Source organism: Panthera uncia, chromosome C2, assembly GCF_023721935.1.
Source record: "Panthera uncia isolate 11264 chromosome C2, Puncia_PCG_1.0, whole genome shotgun sequence".
Lineage (NCBI taxonomy): Eukaryota > Metazoa > Chordata > Mammalia > Carnivora > Felidae > Panthera > Panthera uncia.
Window position 1 is genome coordinate 110,637,468 of NC_064810.1, and position 16,556 is coordinate 110,654,023.

The following is a 16,556-nucleotide window of genomic DNA, read 5'->3' on the forward strand; positions in this document are numbered from 1 at the left end:
CTAAATTGTTTTTTTTTTCTCATGGATTAAATGATAAGTGACAGATTTATCAGTGAGATCTGACTTTTCCAGGTTCAAAAACTAAACTAAGTCCAATTAACTTTTCCCTGTAAATGTGCCTTTTAATTGCATGGAACAGGATTTTCTTCCATGGGCTCACGCATTAGACTTTAAGAAATCCCTGTTTTGTTTTGTTTTTTAATTTGTAAACTTATGGCTTGTAAAACATAAGACAGTGTTTGTTTGTGTGTGTGTGTGTGGACAGTGGGTTAAAATCCGTTCGGGATATGTTAAGGAGCAAGGATATAGCTCGGCTATGATGTAATCTTCCAATAGGTGGTCGGTTCTTTATCGGAGTCCGATAAAGAAATGAAATGCTGAAGAGAAAAAAAGGCAAAGCAGCTTTGGTTTAAGAGAGCAAACTGCCACAAACTCACAAAAACTGAAACCAAAGGTAAAATACTTCATGCAAGGAAGGATGTGAAGTCTTCTCTGAAACCTAAACACCTGAGCTGCTCGTGTGGATTTAATGGTGACTCACAACTAATTTTCACAGGGAAGACACAGGAATAAATAAGCCTCATAGCTGCTATTTTAGTTTTTTTTAATATTTTAGGTTTTGCTTTTCATATCTTGACTCTTAATGTCTGGTTTCGTCTGAGATTTCCCAAACATTTAAATACCAAGTATTCAGAAGTTTTTTGGTTTTAATTTGTGGACGGCAAGGACAAAGAACGTAATTTGTGCATCTTATTTTTGCTTGTTTTTTCTAGAAACTGTGTAATAAATTTCATAAAATCTAGACTGACAGATAATTTTAAAACTAATGCTTAGAATAAGTTAAAACTTGTGCTGAGAACCCACTCCTTATACTTCCCAGCCAAAAAAGCTTTATAAGAGCTCCATTTATTGGAGAAATTCTAAGCATACTGTAACTGAAAGAAGGCAGTGATAGGATAATTTACAAACCACAAGTGTCTCCCTACTCTGCCATCAAAAATATTTTAAAAGTCACAAAATTTAGTGATTTTAAAAAGCTATAACTCTTCTTAATAAATGACTCTCTAAATGAATAAAACACAACCTCTTAAGTCTTCTTCTAATTCATTTTTACACCTACCAACTTTCTTGCCAGTTTTCCCTCTTAAAGATAGCATCCATGGTGGGGGGGGGGGGGGCGGAATCTCTCTCTATCTCTAGTTCTCCTTCTGTTCTAGACAGCTTTCCACATCAGCCCCACCCATTATAGGGGAAAACATTTCTTCACCTTTGGTGCTTCAACACAAAACAGTTCACTACTGATAGGGATTACCACGTGTAATCAAGATCATCTGAGAAAGAAAATCCAGAGTAAAAGTTGGTTTTAAAAACATAACCAAGATCTAGACTTACTTACATTTGGCCATATGCCCTATAAATTACATAGGTTTTTTTTTGTTAGCCATTCATATGCAATCTTACTAATACCTATTAAATGTATTACACTAACCATATGAAACTTCCATTTTTGTAGGCAAAAAAAAAAAAAAGCCAATTATTAACAATTTTATATGACTCAATCTAATAAAAAAAGGAAGAGAGACATAGTCTCAAAAGGCAGTCCCAGAAGTCAAGGGTGATGCAAAAAAACCTTTAATGGTATTTTACATAACTTTTATATGACAGTGAAATCCAAGACTTGTAAATAACAATTCCAATGAACACCCATAGATACAGCCCTCTGCTTTTTAAGCTTTGTATAGATATTATCAAGACTGGATGAAATTAAAAAAACACTGGATGTCTCCAGCAGCCAAATTACACTGGGAAATACCTTAAATTGCTGGCTCTATTCAGTTAAGAAGCTAGGGTCCAGGGAGGTTCATCGACTCAAACAACACAACACAGCTAATGAAGGCCTACGATGGGTCTTAAAGGAAAAGGCCATCTGGCTTCAAATCCAGTACCCTCTCACCTATCCCATATCTTACCTCTGATCTAACAAGATGAATGTGCCCAATAAAAATTATAATTTACACATAAACATAAGTTGGAGATGTGAAAGAGCACAGGACTGCTGAGCCTCTTTACTAGCTGTTTACACAACAGTGGCAACAATCACACTGCATAAAATATAGTCAATATTATGGGGACTCAGATTTTTATAGATGCAATCTTATATGGTAGAAAAAGCAGGGCCTCTGAATGCAGCAGGCCAGCTGAATTTGAATCTACCGTGACCTTGAGCTATGCCTGCTTCTCAGCTCTTTTGCCTCTATGATCCTCCTCTGTTCCATAACCAATATAACATCACAATAAAGCTATCGCCCCACAGAGCTGCTAAGACAGTAATTGAGATATGTTCATATCTGGCACAGAGCAGCTATTCAAAAAAAAAAAAGAATCTCTCCCCCATCCTTGCTAATAACCTATTATGTTAGAGATAGTACTGGAAAGATTAAATAAAACCTCACAGGAAATTTCTTCAGTTAGTATCTGATACTCACAGGGCCAAATAAGAAATCGCAAATAAGGGAACATGAATACTTCTCCCAATTCACTTCCTATCACTTCAACAGAAAACCGGGTAATGTACCAACACACAAGTAGCAAGTATCTATTAACATAAGTCCACTGAACAAGCAAACCTGTCCTTCCCGGCCAGACCTGTGGGCCTGATAGCTAGAGACCTGGAGATCAAGGGACTCAGAGCCCTGAGCCACACAGTGGTAGTCCTAGACAGACAGAGGTGAGAAAATGACACGAAGGTTATTATTTGCTTAATTCACATACTTCATGGATGCATGAATAACCAAATAAATAGACAACCTTATCAAAACTCAAGAAAAAAAGTAAAATTAAAGATATTCAATCTGTAGGAGTTACAATGATAGACTGTGAAGTTTTACCTATTTTTAAAATTTAATTATCTTTATAAAAGTGTGGTATCCTTTTTTTTTGGTATTTACAGACCATCCAGTACATGATAAATTAAGGCCTAACATCAAAATAAGCAAACTAACCCCCAAAAATTCTTATTAGAAAATACAGTAAAATATATCTTAGCCAGGAATTCTCAACTTCTGGTCTCAAGATCCTTTTTACAATATTCAGAAGCCCAAAGAGCTTTCATCTGTATAAGTTCTAGCTAACCATATTTACTATAATAGATATTAAAATTGTTGAATTTATATTTGTAATTCATTTTAAAAGGTGTCAACTGTTAACAGGAATAACACATTTTTTTATAAAACAATAATTTATTTAAAAAAGCTTTAATTGGAAAGGTGGTATTATTCTACCTTTTTGCTTGCCTCTTTAATATCTGAACTAGGACAGATTCTCATATCCACTGCTTCATTTGATCAGTTTCAAAATGTAGTTTTAATTAAAGTATATTAAAGAAAATCTCATCTCACACAGATATGTAATAGGAAAAGAAAGAAGTATTTTAATAGCCTTCTGGATTTTTTTTCTTTGGTACCACAACAAATCTCAAAAAGTGATTGTTTCTTAAAGGTTGTCTGCAATGTAAAACCTAAATCCTTATCAATGAATATTCTTTTTGCATTAAAATCCTTTAGTCTAACTTAGTCTTTGAATTTCTTTTTATCTTTATTTATTATAGAGAAAGACAGAGTGTAAGCGGGGGAGGGGCAGAGAGAGAGAGGGAGACACAGAATCCGAAGCAGGCTCCAGGCTCTGAGCTGTCAGCACAGAGCCCAAGGCGGGGCTCGAACTCACGAACTGGGAGATCATGATGTGAGTCTAAGTCTCAACTGACTGAGCCACCCACGCACCCCTCTTAGTCTTTAAATGAATCTTTGACCTGTGCTATATTTTATAACATCACATAATCAAGTCATTTGGAGATGTACTGTCATTTAGATGTATACTCTTTATTATATAAAAATCAAAAAAATGGTCTTAATATTGACACTGATCCGTAAGTACTGGGCAGTGCTATTTTCTTCCGTTGATGAAGGTTCAGCTCATCCATTTTTGAGAAAATGTCGCCAAATACCCAAGTCAGTCTGAATTACTATAGTCTATGTGTCATTCTTTCAAGTAAAAAATGGTGTTCCAGCAAAAAGCATCTAATTCAGTTCATGGCTCACATGGCTTAATCACTCAAGTGTTGTTCCTCTAGACAACCAACAAATAAGGCAGAAGCTTCATGAACAACTCCTATTCTGTCATGTACAATGTTTAAAAGACACATATTTAAAGGGTAAGATATAACCAAATTAACAATATATATTCCTTCATCAAGAACGCTGTAAAGTGCACTTGGCCTTTTCTTCTCCTGGTTACTAAGAATTCATAGCAGTAAGGTATGCAGTGACTATAGAACAGATATGTGCATGGCCCTGATTGGTACTCAAGTATTTTACATACCCTGGCTTTTGCACCATTCATACAAATGTCAGCACAATGAGTAAAAAAGGCAAGTAACACGTTAGTATTCTTTTCAAGATGGGTTGACTTCATGGCCCCCGTGAAAGGGTGTCAAGGAACCCCACAGTCTAACAGACCATACTGTGAGAACTATTATTTTAGACTTTGAGATAGAAAAATTTTCTTTGGATACTAAAAACACTAACTCAAAACAAAAATAATTTGACTATATTAAAATCTGTAACTTTTATTTATCAAAATACACCTTCAAAGTGAAAAGACAAGTTATAATCTAGGAAATGTATTTCACCATATATACACCTAACAAAGCAGATTATCAACACTACTTGAAGAATTTCTACAAATCAATAACAGCATAAACAACCCAACATAAAAATGAGAAGATAATGACTAGACATTTCTTGGAAATAATCATTATATGAAGAGATGCCCATATCATCAGTTATGGAAATGCAAATCAAGGCCACAATATAGTATCACATCATAAACAAAACTTTAAAAGTCTGAGAATATGAAATGTTGAAGAGGATATGTATCGACAGGATCATTACACATTCTTAATAGGGGTATAAACTGGTGCAACCACTTTGGACCATAGTTGGCACTGTTTCCATTATTTTGACATTCCTATACCATATGAATTTGCAATTTCACTTCTAGATTTATACCTACAAGAAAATCTTTCCTATGTTCGTCAAGATAAACTATGGATATACGTCTCAGCCAAGTTTACAAGAGCAAAAGCCTAGAAACATCCTAAACACAGGAAATTAGTCATAGTCACCAAGACAAATAATTTACAGCAATACTCAATACCATGGATGATATGTGATATGATAAGGTTAAATCGCTAAAAGATAATATAAGGCTTTTAAAAAAAACAAAATCACAATTTCATACACATACATACCACAGATTCACACTTATTTTTAGGAACACAGACATTGCAGAACACTATAAAACAAGAAAGCAGGAGAATGACAAAAATAGGATTCAGGGTACATAATGGCCAGAGGTGGCATATGGGAAAGAGGACAGAGCATTCAGGTACACATAGCTTTTTACCCTCTCACCTTTTGTTTAACTTATGGAGTTTAAGGAAAATTATTAATATGATTAAAAATAACAAAATTAAAATTTATCAAGTCAAACTTGCATCAACTTTGCATAAGAATATTTCATAAATTAAAGATTATGTAGATCCAATTTTATTCCCCAAAGATTTAAAAAGCTATCTGTACATTTTAACCTCTTGCAGATAGAAACTTTAAAATTCTAGAGGTTCTAAACAGACTCATAATTTGACAGTTAAGTAAATCAACTCAATTTAACCAAAATTCACAAATTCACTAAATATCTATTGAACTTTTAATGTCTGCCAGGTAAATAATTTAGCAGTGAATAAGAAAATTAAGTTCTGTTCTCATGAAGGTTACCTTTAAGGGGGTGATGGAGACAGTAAGTTGAAAATTAAATATTTATTTTTTTTAATCTTTATTTTTTAGAGAGAGAGAGAGAGAGAGAGAGAGCGCGCGCGCGCAAGAGAGAGCGCGCAGGGGAGGAGCAGAGAGAGAAGGAGACACAGAATCCGAAGCAGGTTCCAGGCCCTGAGCTGTCAGCACAGAGCCCGACACGGGGCTTGAACTCACGAACCGTGAGACCATAACCTGAGCTGAAGTCGGATGCTCAACCGACTGAGCCACCCAGGTGCTGCAAATATTATTTTAAACAATAAAGACACGTATGAAGAAAATAAAACATGGTGGGAGGCTGGCAGGTGCTAGGTAGGAGCTTGGCTGTGTCAGATGTCATTAACAGAGAAGGGCCCCCCTAGAAGGTGATGTTTTAACGCGGACCGACAGGGGGCAGCCACACTAAGATGCTAGAGAAGGACAGCCACAGACAGGGCTACAAGTACTTCTGCCTCAATGAGTTTTATATCTTTACAAAACTGGGCTTCAACATCACTGTGGGGACAGCAGGAAAGCAAATTCACCCTGGTATTCCTGCTGGTCCTACGTAGTGCTTGACAAAACTCAGTCAGTGATGTTTGCAGACCCTTGCCAGTAGCCCCCACCAGTTTAAAAGGACCAGAAGCCATTTGGGATTTACTGGGACAGAGAGAAAACACGTATGTACCTAGCTCAGAGCTTTTTCCGGCACTGAAAAGGAAAGGCACGGGCAAGGAAAAGCTCAAGAGGATAGCTAAGTAGTAAAGCTTCTACTTTTATCTTTTTTGTTCGACTGGGCCAAAATATCTAAGTAGCACAATAATCTACGTTTATAATAAACATTGATTTGCCTAAGGCACCAAATATCTACTGTTTTGCCTTCCCCACGTCCCCCGCCCCATACACACAAATACACCTGCACTTTTTCCACAAGCTACTCATGTCAGTGATATCCAAAAACCAGAAGAAAGCTTGCTGGCACTTTTGCTACTGTAGGCCGGACACATGGCACTTTTGCTACTGTAGGCCGGACTTATGTTCTAGGTAAGAGTCACACAACTGAGGAGAGGCCTCTGCTCTCCACCAGGAGAGCAACAGTGGAACCTGGCTGAGAAAAGTGGGAGCAGGATCAGCTGTATTAGTTATCCTGAGGTAGTATCTATCTACCAGGCCTCTCCCAGCCACGTCCTAGAAGGGAGGCCTGAAACCAAGGTAAGACCAGAAGGTTAAATGCTGCAGGCAGTGACGGCTCGGAGGAGCTGAGCTGCCCGTGTGAGTGCTCTGGTTTCTACCTCAGGAATTTGCTCAAGCCACTAAGCTCCCTTCACCTGCTTTCTTCCTGTGCAATGTAAGAATGTTTTAGGTCATTCATCAGAAATTTATACAATTCGCACTATGAAACATTTGCCAAGTCAGGTCAAAAAACAAAGCTCTCTCTCCATGCAGAACAGACAAACCAACAAAAACAAGTCTTTTCAACAGGAAACAATACAACCCTAGCAGATAAGGCCTTGGAATGACACTGACCTGGATTCAAATCTCAGTTCTACAACATGCTAATTGTAACATCCTGGACAATTTATTCAGATTCTCTAGACATCCGTTTCTTCAACTATAAAGTGGGATTACTTTTATCAGAACAACACGAGGATTTACTCAAAAGTATATAGCTGTAGTTCGTTCATTCAGTGCTGCATAAAATTACACTATGTTTTTCTTTTACCCATTCTCCTACCAATAATCATTTGAGCCAATGCCCACATTTTTGCTCTATCACTTTCTATGTTTCAAGAAACACTTGTACATGTTTCTCAATATGCTTCTATAAAAGGTTTTTAGGGCATATACCTAGGAATTAAGATGCTTGGCTAGAGGGTAAGTGAATGCTCATCTTTTCAAGTACTTCCAATTCCTTTTCTAAAGTGATAAACTTGAGACACATAATGCTGAGCTGGGGATTTTTAAAAAGTCCTGGAAGACAGTATATAGCATGAACAATTTTAGAATGCAATATATATGCTTGTATGGATTACAGTCATCTGTTTAAAGGGCAGAAATGAAAAACACAGAACTCAAGACAGGGTTCCCTCTGGGCAGAGGGAGGCAGACAGCCAGGGAGGAGCACAAAGGTAGACGCAGGTGGCTCTGGCTGTCCAGTCAGCACTGTGTTCTTTTTACTGTACTTTACCTTAGGTTACATAAATTCTTCTCAAAGTAGGAAACATTCCCTGAAAAAGAGAAAATACTTCAAAAAGCAATTAGCATCGCCTGTGTCCGGTACAAGGTAAAGTTCCCAATGAATGGCAGTTGTCGCTACAAAACGCGAGGAGAGGGAAAGGGATGACGAGGCACAGTGGCAGCTAACACAAGGCACGACGGACTCGGTTGAGGGAAAAGCTCTTCCCGATGGAGGTGAAGCAACCTGCCTCCTCAACACCCAGGGCCGTGAGTGAGCCAGAAGTGCAGAAAGTGGGGGTCCACTGTGCAGAGGGGAAGTAGATGAGGCTGCTCGGGGTCCAGGAGCAGACACTGAGCTCCAAGGGGGGCAGGATGCACCCACAATACCAACAACACTGCATGATAATAAGCGCCCAAGGAATATTTTATAGGCAGTTCGCTTTACTGATGATGGTTTTCAACAGTGTTCTAAACAAAGATTATTTTGGCTTAGAAAACTAGGTAGAAAGAGGAAAGAAGATGGCAAAGAATAGAATAAGAAAACCCAATTTAAGGATAGGTAGAGAAGCTTCCAAAGGTTAACAGAGGAAAACAGGCAGCAGGGTAACAGATGTGTCTAAGAGACTGTTGAGTACCTGCTGTGTGTCAGGCACTGAGCTCAGGATTCTTCCCTCAAAACTAATACACACACATATATCAGATGCACATGTGCATATGCATACACGTGTGTATGCACATATACTGTAATATATATCATCCTAAAAGTATAATACACAAGCGTATATACACGCACACATATACTTTCTTTTCCTTCTACTGAACCTCTTCCAAAATGTGCTGCAGGCATTATGATCCTCCCATCCTAAATACTTCGATATGCAACTCAGAAGAGTAAGAATATTCTCCTGCTTAACCATACCATCATCACACCTAGAAAGATTAACTCAAAAATACTAACGCAGGGCCTATATTCAGATTTACACAACTGTCCCAAAACAATTACTATAGCTCTATCCTCTACTCCCTCAATCTCCAGTCACAACCACACATTACACATTACACATTACACATTATCTCTCTTTGGCCTCCTTTGATCTAGAACTGCTCCCTCCCACCCAATCATGTTTGTTCACTTTTCATGACATTCATTTTTTTAGAATCTAGGCAAGTTGTTTTACAGAATGATCCACATTCCGATTGTTCATCCATGATCAGCTTTTTAACAGGGCACGTTGTATACATCTAAATAAATCATAATGTCAACTTATCCCACTTGGGATAAGTCTGATCATTCAGTGACAGCTAGATATCCCTGCTGAAAAGGATCAATTTTTTCCTTTAGTATTCTAAATGATCTGAGAGTGATACTTTTAGACTAGAATATCCTGTTCTCCCACAGCCTTTTATCGACTGGCTTTTTGTAACTACTGAAGACTGCGTCCTCATCAGTTATTACACTGAGGCTGAAAAATGGTGACTTTCTATCATTCATTCTACATTTTCTAGCTGAAATTATGTAAAGAAGAGCCTCCCCCTGTCTTCATCCTCCATTTGTCATCCTTATTCTTTTTTTTTTTTTTAATTTTTTTTTCAACGTTTTTTATTTATTTTTGGGACAGAGAGAGACAGAGCATGAACGGGGGAGGGGCAGAGAGAGAGAGGGAGACACAGAATAGGAAACAGGCTCCAGGCTCTGAGCCATCAGCCCAGAGCCTGACTCGGGGCTCGAACTCACGGACCGCGAGATCGTGACCTGGCTGAAGTCGGACGCTTAACCGACTGCGCCACCCAGGCGTCCCTGTCATCCTTATTCTTAATATCACTCCTTTTTTTTTTTTTTAAAGTTATTTTGAGAGAGAGTGTGTGTGAGCAGGGGAAGAATCCCAAGCAGGCTCTGCAGAGGCTCAATCCCACGAACCATGAGATCATGACCTGAGCCAAAATCAGGAATCAGTTGCTCTGCTGACTGAGTCACGGAGGCACATCAAACACACACACTTTTTTTTTTTTTTTTTTTTTAAGTAGGCTGCACGCTCAGCACAGAGCCCAACTCAGGGTTTGAACTCACAGCCATGAGTTCAAGAGTCAGATGCTTAACCTATTGAGCCAGCCAGGTGCCCCTTGCTTTCCTTTTCTTAATATCACTGGCAACTGAATTTGGTTTGTTTTTCCAAGCACTTTGATCTCTTGTCATTCCTGTTGATATCCAAATTGTCAAATTTAGAAGTATCTCCAATAGCAGTTTCCATGTCCTGTTTTGACATGTCCCTATCGGGCTGAGTGCTTCCTTTCTTTTTGCCCAACTGGTTCATCTCAACTCACTTGTACTTTCCCTGTGCCTTATTAAAGTCAACCATTTCTCCAAGAAGCCCGGGGTCCTTTCAGTGGGCAGTGATACTTAGGAACAAGATGAGCTCACTAATACTGAGAATCAGTATTTCTTTGCCTATAGAGGGTTTTTACCTTTGTTATTGAAGGATGGAAAAGGCTTGAGCAAGTTTATAGCTATGGGGCTATCATGACTTCTAGACCTACCAATTTTTAGTCTGTTTTATTAAGGACTTATGCAGGTTTATACCTCACAAGAAAATCACCACTAAACAGAGAGAGATACTAACAATATAAGAGAAAAACAATAATGTATGAAGATTAAAAAGAAGTCTAGAGTAGGCTGCATTTAAAAAAAAAAAAAAAAAAGCATAGAGTAAAACCAAACTAGTCCTGGTCCAAGCAAGTCATTAACATAAAACTGCAATGGAACACTTGTGAGCTGGTTATGATTAGACTTCTCACATATGGACATTACAGCTAAGGCAATAATGAAATGCCATCTAAGAGCTCCCATGCAGCATGGCAAGACATGACATGACTTTCTTATAATGTACTTGATGGACTCATATTGAATTCTATTAGAAAAGTGAAATAATCACAAATGTAATGGTCTAAAACGAAATATACATTCAACAATGGATCCCAACCTATGGACCTAGGGTTCACAAAAGGAAAGGTCTTTTACTTCACCTGTACTCTGAGCACCATCTTTAAGTTGCATAAAACTCCATCTTTCACATTTAAGTTCTACCCATTTTGAGATGAATATAGTTACTTCATTATCATATGTTGTATTATAAAAATACGAATTCATTTACAGAATTGCCTAATTCAAGGAATTGTCATGATGCCTTTTATTGAAAGCAAAGGTCATTGATTCCTCCAAAATGGAGGAAGTAGATCAAATGTTAGGTTTTCAAATGCATGTATCACTCTTCTGCAGTATTCGCACTCCCACCCAAAGTCCTGGATATCCTTCTTCTTGGGCTATGTGAGGCTGATTCTTGAACAAACATACAGGTGGTTGATATTTAACTAAGTAGTTACAAGTGTGGGTTTCCCAGAAATGAAAACCTGCTCCCCATTCCCATAGCAAAGGGATATGCATTAATGCCCTGAGCCCCAAGATCTGAACATCTGAGTACTGCATGCCTAACTGAGAAATGCAAACATCATCTCAGTGAGGCAAAAGGAGGTCAAAGATTCATTTCCTTGCCTGGCCCTGGGGAATAGAGCCTCATAGTTAAAAAAAAAAAAAAAACAAAAACAAAAACAATGCGGCAGAACAGGCTGGAAAAAAGTCAGGAATCCAAGTAGCTCAACCTAATTCCAGACCTAGAAAGGAATCATTTCCCAAAATTAGCAAGACCAAAATTTCATAGCTTTATGCCACTTTCATCAAAGATTCAGGCTTCTGGGGATTGATTGCTGAGTAAGACCGTGAAATATTTGGGCTTCCCTCATTCCCTATTGCCAAATGCCACTTCCTGTGAGGACAATAGGGGGACCATTGGAAGCATAGCCTTCCCTCCATCCTCCCAACACAAGCACTTTTGAGCCAGATACCCGAGGAGGTTCAGGGCACTTAGCAAACAATCTATGGTGCCTCCTATAGCTCTCATTCAGGTGCAGAGCATCAGCTGAAAGTGAACATGAGAAAGCAGGGGGAACCGTGTAGATGCCTGACCCAGGGGAAGTCCTGGGCAGACTGAAAGTCCCAAGGACATGGGATTATTCCATTGTCAGCTGAGTCACTCCCTGAACCCCCACTGTTCCCTCTGAGTCACACACTACCAAGCACCAGGTTATTTGATTCTTAGAGGAACAGGAACCCTATGAGGCAGCAACCACTACCCCCCCCATTTTAAGAGAAGTAAAGACAGAAACACGGAGGTACTTAGTAACCCACGGCTATTAAATAATCAAGCCGCATTTCTAACCAAGGTCCACTACATCCAACAGGCATGCTTTTAATCATTATACTGCACTGTCTGCCTGTTGCCCCACCAGTGCAGACAAGACAGTCCACTTCACATTCTGAGACCTAAGGATTTGAATTACCTACCATTGATGAGCTACTCAACATAGAGTTAAGACTGTAAGTGTTAAGACAGCACCAAAGAGAGAGTGACTAAATTCTCTCTGTATATCAAAATGATATCAAATATACCTACCACTTAGAGGCTATTCCAGTGATTTTCAACTTAGGAATATTTAGAAATGTCTGCACACTTTTTGTTGTTGTTGTCATAAATCATGGGGTGCTACTGGCACCTAGTGGATAGAGGCCAGAGATGCAGCTAAAAACCTTGTAAGGCAAAAGACAGCCTACCTACAAAGGGCTGGAATTCAAAAAAAAAGAAAAAAAAGTCAATAGTGCCAAGGTTGAAAATCCTTAGGCTATGCCAAAAAGTGTAGGTGAAAACTCCTCACTAATCCATCCTGACAATCCGGACACTGTCCCATCACAGAGGCTAGTGACAGTTGGCCATTTTCATGGCCCCAGACCTTTGGCACCTGTGCTACACCTCACTGTCTACCGCCTCCCGTAATCAGCTAAGATATGCAGACACACCTCTGAGCTCTTAGGTGTGCCAGGCATACACTTTGCTACTAGCTCTGCTAAAAGTATTTTAAGAGAAGTGGTTAGAATTAACAGTAAAAACTAGGTTTGAACATTATCAGTTTACTGTCCATACTAACCCACTGTCAAATTATCATACATAATTGAAGACTGGGTCTCTTTGCAGCAGAAACACAGATCTTTGATTCTCATGAGTGTGAGTCTGTGAATAGGGAGGCCCAGGAAGAAAGCCTAGCAGTTAAAACTGAGCTCAAGTACTGGAAGTTCTCAGGTGTCTGCAATTCAGCCCAAGAAGCGCATACAGCCTCTTCTAATGTGAAAACTAATTAGCACTGTTCCTCATTTGAGGTATGTAACCTCAGCATTCACCCAATTAGAAGTTAAACTAAACCATGTTTCTCATTCACCAAGACTCTAACTGAAGGTGAAGTCAATAGGCCATAGTGTCAGGAGTTAGGAGGATCAAGTCAGATCTAATCAAGACTTCATATCTACTACAAGAGAAAACTAGCTGAAGGTGACAAACAGGAACAAGCAAAGCCAGAGACCCAGGGAGTCCTTTTGTGGCATCCAAACCATACACAACAGCCCTGGGTCTCCCCCAGCAGCACAGTCCTTAGCACTTACTGGTTAGTGTCCTTGTTTTAATCACTGTAATGAATGCTCCAATTCTATACCTCCCCTGGCACATCAATGCAGAAGATAGAAAACTGAGTCAAAAGTCACCAACCCATTCATTTGTCAACACTTTCAAAAACTGGCCAAGAAAATGGAGGTTTCTGGATGCTGTGGTACCTGGAGTCTAACTGGAAAAACTGAAGATATGCACACCTTGCAGACCTTCAAAATCTAGATAAAACACAGGACATGCATACTTGCAGACTCACACACAAGAGAACCGGCCCTCAAAAAAATGCTGGCTGAGTGATTCCTAAAGACAAGACTCCTGGAGTATCTGGGTGGCTCAGTCAGTTGAGACTCTCACTTCAGCTCAAGTCATGATCTCACGGTTTGTGAGTTCAAACTCCACGTCAGGCTCTGTGCTAACAGCTCAGAGCCTGGAGCCTGCTTCAGATTCTGTCTCTGTCTCTCTCTGTCCCTCTCCCCTCTCATTCTCCCTCTCTCTCTCTATCTCAATAAATAAATAAATAAACTTAAAAAAAAAAAAAAAAGACAAGACTCCAGAAACCCACAACTAACATCATAATCAATGAGAAAAAAATTAAAGTTCTTCCCCTAAGGTCAGGAACAAGACAAGGATGTCTCTCTCACCACTTTTATTCAATATAGTACTGGACATGTTAGCCAGAGCAACTGGACAAGAAAAAGAATTAAAAGACATTCAATTTGGTAAAGAAGTAGCAAAACTGTCACTATTGGCAGATGACATGATGCTATACATAGAAAACCCTAAAGATTCCACCAAAATACACACACACACACACACAAATATATATGAGAATAAATGAATTCGGTAAAGTTGCAGAGTAAAAAATTAACATGTAGGTATCTATTGTATTCCTATACACGAATAATGAAGTAGAAGAAGGAGAAATTAAGAAGACAGTTCTATTTACAATTGCATCAAAAAGAAAAAATACCCAGGAATAAATTCCACCAAGGAAGTCAGAGACTTGTACACTGAAAACTGTAAAACACTGATGGAAGAAATCAAAGATAACACAAATGGAAAGGTATACCATGCTCAAGGAATGGAACAATATTGTTAAATGTCCACATTACACAAAGCAAACTACACATTCAATATAATCCCTAGCAAAATGCAAATAGCATTTTTCACAAAAGTAGAATAATGCTAAAATTTGTATGGAATCTCAAAAGACCCTGAATAGCCAAAGCAATCTTGAGAAAGAAAAACATAGTTGGAGGTAACACAATCCCAAATTTCAAGATAGCTACAAAGCTATAATAATCAAAACATTATTGTCCTGACACACACAAAAAAGAGACATTATAGATCAATGGAACAGAATAGAGAGCCCAGAAATAAACCCACACTTTTGTGGTCAATTAATCTATGTATGATAAAGGAGGCAAGAATATAGCGGGGGGGGGGGGTCTCATCAATAGATGGTGCTGGGAACACTGGACAGCTACATGCAGAAAAATGAAACTGGACCACTTTCTTATACCACACATAAAATTAAAGTTAAAATGACACCTAAACATGAAACCTGAAACCATTAAAGTCCTAAAAGAAAACATAGGCAATAATCTCTTGGATATCAGCCTTGGCAAAATGTTTCTAGATAAGTCTCCTCAGTCAAGGGAAGCAAAACCAACAGTCAATTACCAGGACTACACCAAAACAAAAAGCTTTCACACAGGAAATTAAACTATCAGAAAAATGAAAAGGCAACCTACTGAACAGGAGGAGATATTTGCAAATGATATATCCAAAAGGGGTTAATATCCAGTATGATATAAGATGTATACAATTCAAAACCAAAACAAAATAATTAAAAAATGGGCAGAGGATTTTTCCAAAGAAGACATACAGATGGCCAACAGATACATGAAAAGATGCTCAACATCACTCATCATCAGGGAAATGCAAATCAAAAGCACAATGAGTTATCACCTTACACCTGTCAGAATGGGTAGTGTCGAACAGAAATAACAAGTGTTAGAGAGGACGTGGGAAAAAAGAAACCCTCGTGCACTACAGGTAGGAATGTGAATTTGTACTGTGAAATGTAAGCTGCCACTGGGGAAAATTTTTTGGAGGCTGCTCAAAATTTAAAAATAGAAATACCGTATGATCCAGTAATTCCACTACTGGGTATTTAACCAAAGAAAATGAAAACACTTATCTGGAAAGATACATACCCCCCCCCCATGTTTACTGCAGCATTATTACAATAGCCAAGATATGGAAGCAACACAAGTGTCTACTGAACAATGAATGGGTAAAGATGTGGCATTTGTGTGTACTCAGCCATAAAAAAAAAAAATGAGATCTTGCCATTTGTGACAACACGTATGAACCTAGTGGCTACTATGCTAAGTGAAGTAAGTTAGAGAAAGATAAATACCATAGCATTTCACTTGTACGTGGACTGGTAAAAGTATTAATAATAAAAACATACCAAAAAAGGAGACAGATCCATAAATACAAAGAGGTATGACTACCAAAGGAGAGGACCATGAGGGGATGAGCAAAATAGGTGAAGGGGAGTGGGAGGTACCGAATTCCAGGTACGGAATGCAGAATTCATGAGGAGGAAAGGTACAGCATAGGGAATACAGTTAATAATATTGTAATGGTATTCTATGGTGACAGATGGTAGCTACACTTTGAGCCAGCACAGCATAACATAGATGATGAATCATCATGTTGTATACCTGAAACTAATGCAACATTGTGTATCAACTATACTTCAATTAAGAAAAAGAAGACAAGACTTCAGAGAAATGCTGAAGGGCTGTACACATGCTCATGCTCAAATACCGCAAAACATGGAGCCCCCACATTCACTCAAGTATAGCAGAGAACAGACACACGTTACAATACTGTCTGGCCCCATGTTAGCTACCCAAATCACCTTTGATGAATTAATGAACCATTTTAAGCATCATTTTCCTCATTTGCA

At 38.6% G+C, this 16,556-nt stretch overlaps 2 protein-coding genes across 19 annotated transcripts in view; one reads left to right on the forward strand and one right to left on the reverse strand.

Annotated features, from left to right (window-relative positions):
- The window catches only part of MED12L (mediator complex subunit 12L), a 336,247-nt gene that overhangs the window by 184,577 nt on the left and 135,114 nt on the right, over nucleotides 1–16,556 (reverse strand). The gene's annotated exons all lie outside the window — the stretch shown is intronic.
- The window catches only part of P2RY14 (purinergic receptor P2Y14), a 56,507-nt gene that overhangs the window by 29,938 nt on the left and 10,013 nt on the right, over nucleotides 1–16,556 (forward strand). The gene's annotated exons all lie outside the window — the stretch shown is intronic.